Raw genomic sequence first — 7,671 nt, 5'->3', positions numbered from 1 at the left:
GCTGCAGTTAAAACAATGTAAGCATTAGATTTTGAAATTCTTCATTAAGGTTTTAGAAAAGATGGACGATGATTGGAAGCATAACATTATGGAATACATAATACAATACAAAATTATACATGGAGATGTATAATTTTTAGAATATGAACTGGAAATAGGTGTTTTAATTAGGCTTTGGAAACAATTCAACATAACAAATCACTCAGCTTATTTAAATGCCCTTTCAGTCAGCGGAACCTTCATTTGCAGCAGTACTTTTCTACAACACCTAAAATTTACAGTGTACTGCTCTGCATTCAGGAAGGCATCAAAAGCTAAGTGAAATATTACTCGTGATTTTTAGTACCAGAACTACAGGAACCTTAGGGCTTAACCCAAAGCTTATTAAAGACAAAATTATTGCAGATTTTAGCAAACTTTGAAACAGGAGCTTTATTTTGAAGATGAGAGAAGAAATTCCGAAGTATCTTTATAGGACATACAGTATATATGCAATCACTTATCTCTCTCCAAGGAAATGAATCAGTAAAGAAAAAACACGACTAAGATGACAATTTGAGATGTCTAGCTTCTCTAACAGTGAAGCTAGCTATTTTTCATGCTAGACATGAAAAATAGCATTAGCACAAAGTGCTATTTTTCAATGAAAATTCATACCTTCAAACATAGACAGATGGAATTATTTCCATGAAACTGATTTTATGGTCCTTACACTGCAGTCAGTTTCAGAGAGAACCCCCTCTTCTTAGGACATTGAATTTCAATTTAGTAAGACATCAAGAAAAAAAAAGGAGCCTACAGAGAGCTCAAAGAAAACACTCACAATACAGACATGGTTTGAAAATATAGTTGTTGCTGTACTGAGGCAAAGTTACAGCGACTAACACCACCTTTGAGTTCCGAGACATCTATATTGCAGGGACCCTGGTTTCTGTAAAAGATGATGGCACCATAAGTACCTTAGAAGACCCCATCCACTATCCACTCCAGAAGTTTATCCACATTTCCGACATTCAGGGCAGACTCAGTGCTGCTGTCAGCAAAAGATCTAGGACTTCACGGTTGTTTTTTAGGATATCAGTTTAGAATACTTTTTATATGCAAATGTAGTAATACATTTTTATATCACAATCGCATACTTTGTTCTCTTCTGGCATCTTACAAGAAGGTTGATTGACTTTTTTCCCCTGATATAAGCTATTTGAGTTGCCTATATTGCAGTTTAACATCTAATGTTTTCAAAAATCTTACAAAATAAAAATAAAACATTTACCTATTCCACTGATTTCTACACAGCTTTAAGTAATCCTTGTCCTATGACTGCTCTTAATATATAGTTGAGACATCTTTACATTCGTATAAATTACATAATATAAATTACATATAGATTACATTTAGTACTGTATAAATGCTATTGTGTGATACACAGGAATAAATTGTTTTGGTTCCTCATCAAGACCACATGAGAACTCCATACACAAACCACATTTTCTACGTGACACCAGAAATTACTTTGGCTCATTTTTTGTACTTAAAAGTCAAAATAGGGAGAGACGATTACCAAATTGGAATCTAAACGGGAAGTCATGAAACGTGTGGTGAATATTAACGGATCAGATCATATTCCTCAAGTTTAACAAACTATTTTGGTGTTATGCTGACCTCTAAAAGACTGTTCCAGAACCTTCCAGCGGTGGGTGTTTTATAAACAATGTGAGGTAGCCCACATAAAACAGCTGTACGTTATATTCACTTCACAGATAAAGTGAATCACAGAATGTTTAGGACATTGCTCAAGGTCAAATACTAAATCAGTAACTAAAGTGAGAAATGATCTAACTTTGATATGATTGTTCTAACCACTACCCAATACTTCCAATTTGATTTTAAACAACAGTATCATTTAAACAACTGCAACTACAAACATGTTGGGTTTGCGTGGCAAGGTTTTGGCAGTCGGGGAGGCTACAGGGGTGGCTTCTGTGAGAAGCTGCTATAAGCGTCCCCTATGTCTGATAGAGCCAAGGCCAGCCAGCTCCAAGATGGACCCACTGCTGGCCAAGGCCGAGCCCATCAGCAACAGTGGTAGCACCTCTCTGATAACATATTTAAGAAGGGGAGAAAAAAAAACTTGCACAACTGCAGCCAAAGAGAGGAGTGAGAATACATGAAACAACTCTGCAGACACCAAGGTCAGTGAAGAAGGAGGGGGAGGAGGTGCTCCAGGTACCAAAGCAGAGATTCCTCTGCAGCCCGTGGTGAAGACCATGGTGAGGCAGGCTGTCCCCCTGCAGCCCATGGAGGTTAATGGTGGAGCAGATATCTACCTGCAGCCCGTGGAGGACCCTACGCCAGAGCACGTGGACGTGCCCGAAGGAAGCTGTGACCCTGTGGGAAGCCTATGCTGGAGCAGGCTCCTGGCAGGACCTGTGGACCCATGGAGAAAGACTGTGACCTTGTGGGGGACCCACACTGGAGCAGTCTGTTCCTGAAGGACTGCACCCCGTAGAAGGGACCCACGCTGGAGCAGTTCATGAAGAACTGCAGCCTGTGGGGAGGACTCACATTGGAGAGTCCTCCTGAGAGTCCTCCTCACATGGAGGACTGTCTCCCATGGGAGGGACCCCACACTGGAGCAGGGGAAGAGTGGGAGGAGTCCTCCCCCTGAGGAAGAAGGAGGGGCAGGTACAACATGAGATGAACTGACCGCAACCCCCATTCCCCGTCCCCCAGCACCACCTGGGGGGGAAGAGGTAGAGAATTCGGGAGTAAAGTTGAGCCCGGGAAGAAGGGAGGGATGGGAGGAAGGTGTTTTAAGATTCGGTTTTATTTTCTCATTATTATACTCTGATTTAATTAGTAATAAATTAAACTAATTTCCCCAAGTCAAGTCTGTTTTGCCCATGACGGTAACTGGTGAATGATCTCTCCCTGTCCTTATCTCGACCCACGAGCCTTTTGTTATATTTTCTCTCCCCTGTCCAGTTAAGGAGGTGGAGCACTAGGGTGGCTTTGGTGGGCACCTGGCATCCAGCCAGCATCAACCCACCACACTTATTAATCAAGAAAAGAGGTAGCTCTCTCACTTAATTCTGCCCCAGCCCCAGTATTCAAGAACTGTTCATTTGCAAGGGGGCAAAAGATAGAAGGAGGAAAAAAAATGCTGGGACAGGGAAACCTATCCTGGGAAAGAACACCAAACAGTTGCATAATTACACACTAAGCGGGTAACAACATTGTGCCTCATATCTAACCAAGTAGCTTGGCATACTTACACCCAGCACACGCCCTGTCGTGTTTTACTACCTACATGCAAGCATATGTACCCATGATGAAAATCAAGGTACCAATTACATAAATATGTTTTAATCCTTTAAACTCGAACCATTACCTGACAGTTGGATAAGCAAAATATTATATAGCACCACTTCAATGAAGCATAACATTTAGCAAAAGAGAATGCACATAGCATGAATCATGTCAGCATCGTTTAAACCAAACACTATGGCGGCCCAAGACACTAAAAAATAATGGACAAAACTACTTGCATTTCCACAACCAAAAGTAAAAAAAAAAAAATTCCTGTACTTGCTACCTTCTATTAGACTTAACATCAAGCCAATCGGATGTATTCACCTCTGTAGCTCTAGCTTGTAAGCGGGCACGTAGTTCCTTCTCTTTGCCAATGAACCATTCTTCCCATGGTGAAAGATTATCTTTCAAAGGTGACTCTTTCTCCCCCCCTGCTATTTCAGAGTCTTCAGCCTTCCTGAATTAAAAACAAGAAATGTAAAAGAATATTATCTGTAATATATTTGATTGAAAAGTTAAGCAGTGCTACTGCCTTGAAAAATGACATTTCTTTTATGGCCTATTGTGACAACAATGACATCATTTTTCTACTTGCTTAGTAATCTCCAGAACGGATAAATGGCATTTATAGTGCACCTCTGACCATCCCCCTTACATTCTACTTATTAAATTCTAGCTTGTTAGAGATTTTTTTTTCCCCCTGTTCCAAACTGTGGAACAGATTCAAGCATTACCTTTTATGAACTAAACAAAAGCTAACACCAGAAACATCAGAGTATCACCTTCCTTCTCACATAAGGAAACCAAGGGAAATCAGAGATTTAACATTAACATCCTGTCCTTGGTCACAGAGAGGCTCCATGTATCAAGTGGTCTTTAGCACGAGCAAAGGATAATCAAGAATATTTTTTCTTCCTTCAAGTCCTATAGAATTGGATTCATGATATCCGGCAGCCTCAGCATTAAGAGTCCATTTGCTCTAATAGGTAAAGTTTTCCACCCTAAAAAGCTTTCACAGAAAACATACTTAAGAAATATGGCTTGCGTACAATACTTGACGATGTTATACAAGGTTCTATTAGACTTTTAATAGGATACCTTGCATAACTCACTCATAACTTCTTTACTCATGAATAATGCAGCAATCCTAGCCCCAGGCCAGAAATATCTTTTATAATATTTTATACATGTACTATCTCATAAGTAAGACAGTATATTAGGCTCTAAGTGAACAAAAATTGAAAACATGCCAATAGATTTCTTTATAAGATTTCTTCTGTCTTATACAGAATTTTTTCTTAACAACAAAACATTGAAACTAGTCTTCACTTTAGTATTTATATGGACGTATGGGCTCTGGAAATACCTACCTACGTACACACTTCCCTACAGTGAGTAATTCTGTTTGCTGAATTCAAGCTACAGAAGAGGCATCCAAACAAGCATATTATGTTAATGCTTCTGAAAGAAATCTTTTAAGCATAAGATATCTGGTTTTCAATATAAATTATCAATAAGTTATCAATATAAAAGTATTACGTATTCACAGGGAACAGCAATACTCTGTTGCAAAACATTTTATGCCCCAGTAATCTTTAGAATATATTTCTGCGATACAAAGCATCTGGGGACAATGTCAGTGCTAAGGAGTTTTGTCCCACTTTCCTCCATTGTTGTTACCCACATGTGTGTGCGCTAACATGACTGTTCGCTGGTCAAGCTGTGACACGTCCAGGGGAACCGATTCATGCTGAAACTACCCTGGAAAAGGGTTGTTTTCCCCACACAGAATCAGCCCCCAACCCTCTTTATACTGTGCTGCCACAGAGATGTAGCACAACGGAACTGACAGCACACCCTGACACACAGACAGTGCACGGACAGAAGCAGCACAGGCCAAGCACTCCCAAGCCCAGCATCGTCCAACACATTCTGCTGCACCCTAGGGCTTTTATGCTACAGCGTTAACAAAGCCCAAAAATTTAACAGAGACAGTTCTTAAACAGGTACATATAATAAGGGATGCAACTTAAGAATGCATAGTAACACATTTTGTTAGAAAATAACTCTCTGAAAGTTTATTGAAGATAAGGATAAAAGTATTGTGCATTCAAATTCAGGAAACCAACGCAACTTTGTCCAGACTTGACATTTTGGGCAGGGATACTTCCTCAATACATTCTTTTGCTGTGCACGATTTGCATTATGGCACCTTGCACTAGAATAATGCTGACATATTAGACCAACCTGAGAAAAAGTACTAGTGGAAGGAATGAATTAAGAAAAATAATATTTACTATGTGTTTTCTTGTATCAGTAGTTATAAAGTTAAAGCTGTTAACTTCTCAAAAAATAATTCACAGTAATAAATTAAAAACTTACTGTATACAAGTAAGAAATAACAGAAAATAAAGTTTAAACAGAGGAAAACACAAGCTCAATACGAAGAACTGTTAGGAGAAACATTTCTCTTCTTCTGCAGTACTGTGTCTAAAGCTCCCAGATTGCACCGGAGCACAGACTGGAACTCAATCCTTCTCAGTGTGCATCCCAGCCACCGGTCGCACTCTCCCTGGCACACTGATGATGTATTTCGAGCCACACAGACCCTGAATTTCATGGGATCATTTTCTGAAATGCTAGCATGTTCACAGCTACGACCTTCCTCAGAATAATTAAAATAACAGACTTCGTAAAGCGCCACATTCTCAAGTGCACGTTTCTTTTTAAATAAGTATCTTAAATCAAATTAGATACATTTGGCATTAGAACTGAAGTCTGAGTAATAGAAAACACTGTGATTATCATTTACCATGTAGTCACTTAAGTCGCACCATCAAACATTACACTGATCCATAATGAAAGTATGAAAATGCCTAACACCATTTCACAAAGCCTCATTTTCAGCCTCTCTCTTTTGCAAATATTGCATTTCCCACGTTAAATGTCCGCCTCCGGCTAATTTTTGTGTAGTTTTAAGAGGACAACAACAACAAAAAGACTCTTTGAGAGAGCATGTGCATATGTAGGGGGGTAGTGGCTGTGTAAGAAGAAGTGTTTTTTATTATTACACTTTTGAGATCTTGGCAGTTATACACGGAAGCTGCTATATGAACATTTGGTAGACACTTACTACAACACAGCAGCAGTATTATTCAGATGCAGTGTCTGCATGAGTGAAGTATATATTGTGCCCGCAGTTTCATGAGATTGTTCTAACTCAGGCCCTAACAGAGGTTGTCTTCAGTTGCATCTTACCGCTGCCAGGGAATACTGCAGCAACAGGCCCAAAAATTGAGAGCTGTTTCAAGTAGCATCTCAAGCTGCAAAGACATGTAGTAGTTTGAGCTGACAAGGTACGTGAACAAAATTGCTTATTGGGAAGGAGTAAAAGGAGAGGTAACAGAAAACCTGAAACAGGAGGGACTATAAACTGGCTAATACCTTTTGCACTCTGAAGCTTCCATTTGAACACTTTCCCTGGACTTCTAGCACCTTTTTCAACAAATGCTTGTAAGAAAAGTTCAGTGTGGTCCACATTCCTTCACTACTCTGCGTGGAAGTTTGAGAACGACCTGGGAACCCTGCACCCCGTGAAGCTCAGCTGTCCTTCCCTTACCCCCACTGGCACTTTTAGCTCAGTTCAGTCTTGCTAGTTACATCCACCATCAGTTACTGCGCAGATCTGTGACACTTCCATTGCAAAGGTCGTATCCCAGAATGAGACAGGCAGTCCCGGCTCTTTCCCCTTCTATTTTAAAGGCAGGAACAAAAATTATTCTCCTGTTAGGCAGAGGAGATCCCAAGGGAAAGAAGGCAAATTAAGTTTGCATATAATTAAAAGGGAATGAAATTAAGCCACTGGAACAAGAACTGTGCAATGCATACACACAAAACTGACTCTGGATATAGCTATATACACTAGGCAAAATAGCCCTTTAGTCTCTAAGAACATTTAAAAGGCTGACAGGAACGGCTGTAGCTTTTTAACTTGCAAACACCCTGAGGCCCAGGTCAACAGCTTCTAGATAGTTTACAAACCCATGAAAATACTCAACTGCCCACAGAAAAGACTGCCATCACCTGCGACTTCTCAAGATATCGTAAAAAGGGAACGAGGTGCCTAAAGCGCTTATCTATGCAAACAAATTACGCTTATGTGAAATAATCTTCCGTCCCCAACGAAGGCCTCAAGCGGAGGGAGGCGAGCACGGGAGTCCGGCTCCTCACGCAAGGGGCGGCCCCAAGCTCCCTGCTCGAACCTGGGCCCAGACGCAGGGGTTACCTATCCCCGCGCCGGCTCCGCGAGGCCGCCGCCCGCTCCTCCTCCTCGCCGCTCGGGGAGCTGGGGCGGGACGC

At 40.8% G+C, this 7,671-nt stretch overlaps 1 protein-coding gene across 1 annotated transcript in view; it reads right to left on the bottom strand.

The window, feature by feature from the left end:
* The window catches only part of CCDC34 (coiled-coil domain containing 34), a 25,431-nt gene extending 17,766 nt beyond the window's left edge, over nt 1-7,665 (bottom strand). Inside the window, exons 1-2 of the mRNA XM_009334521.1 lie at nt 7,598-7,665; nt 3,637-3,769 (exon numbers count right to left, since the gene is read on the bottom strand). The gene's annotated coding sequence lies outside the window, so the exon portion shown is untranslated. The remainder of the gene's footprint in view (nt 1-3,636; nt 3,770-7,597) is intronic.
* Between the last annotated feature and the right edge of the window lie 6 nt (nt 7,666-7,671).

The sequence above is a fragment of the Pygoscelis adeliae genome, unplaced genomic scaffold (genome assembly GCF_000699105.1).
Source record: "Pygoscelis adeliae isolate BGI_AS28 unplaced genomic scaffold, ASM69910v1 Scaffold171, whole genome shotgun sequence".
Taxonomy (NCBI): domain Eukaryota; kingdom Metazoa; phylum Chordata; class Aves; order Sphenisciformes; family Spheniscidae; genus Pygoscelis; species Pygoscelis adeliae.
The sequence above is the reverse complement of the archived record's forward strand: the minus strand, read 5'-3'. Positions and strand labels throughout refer to the sequence as shown.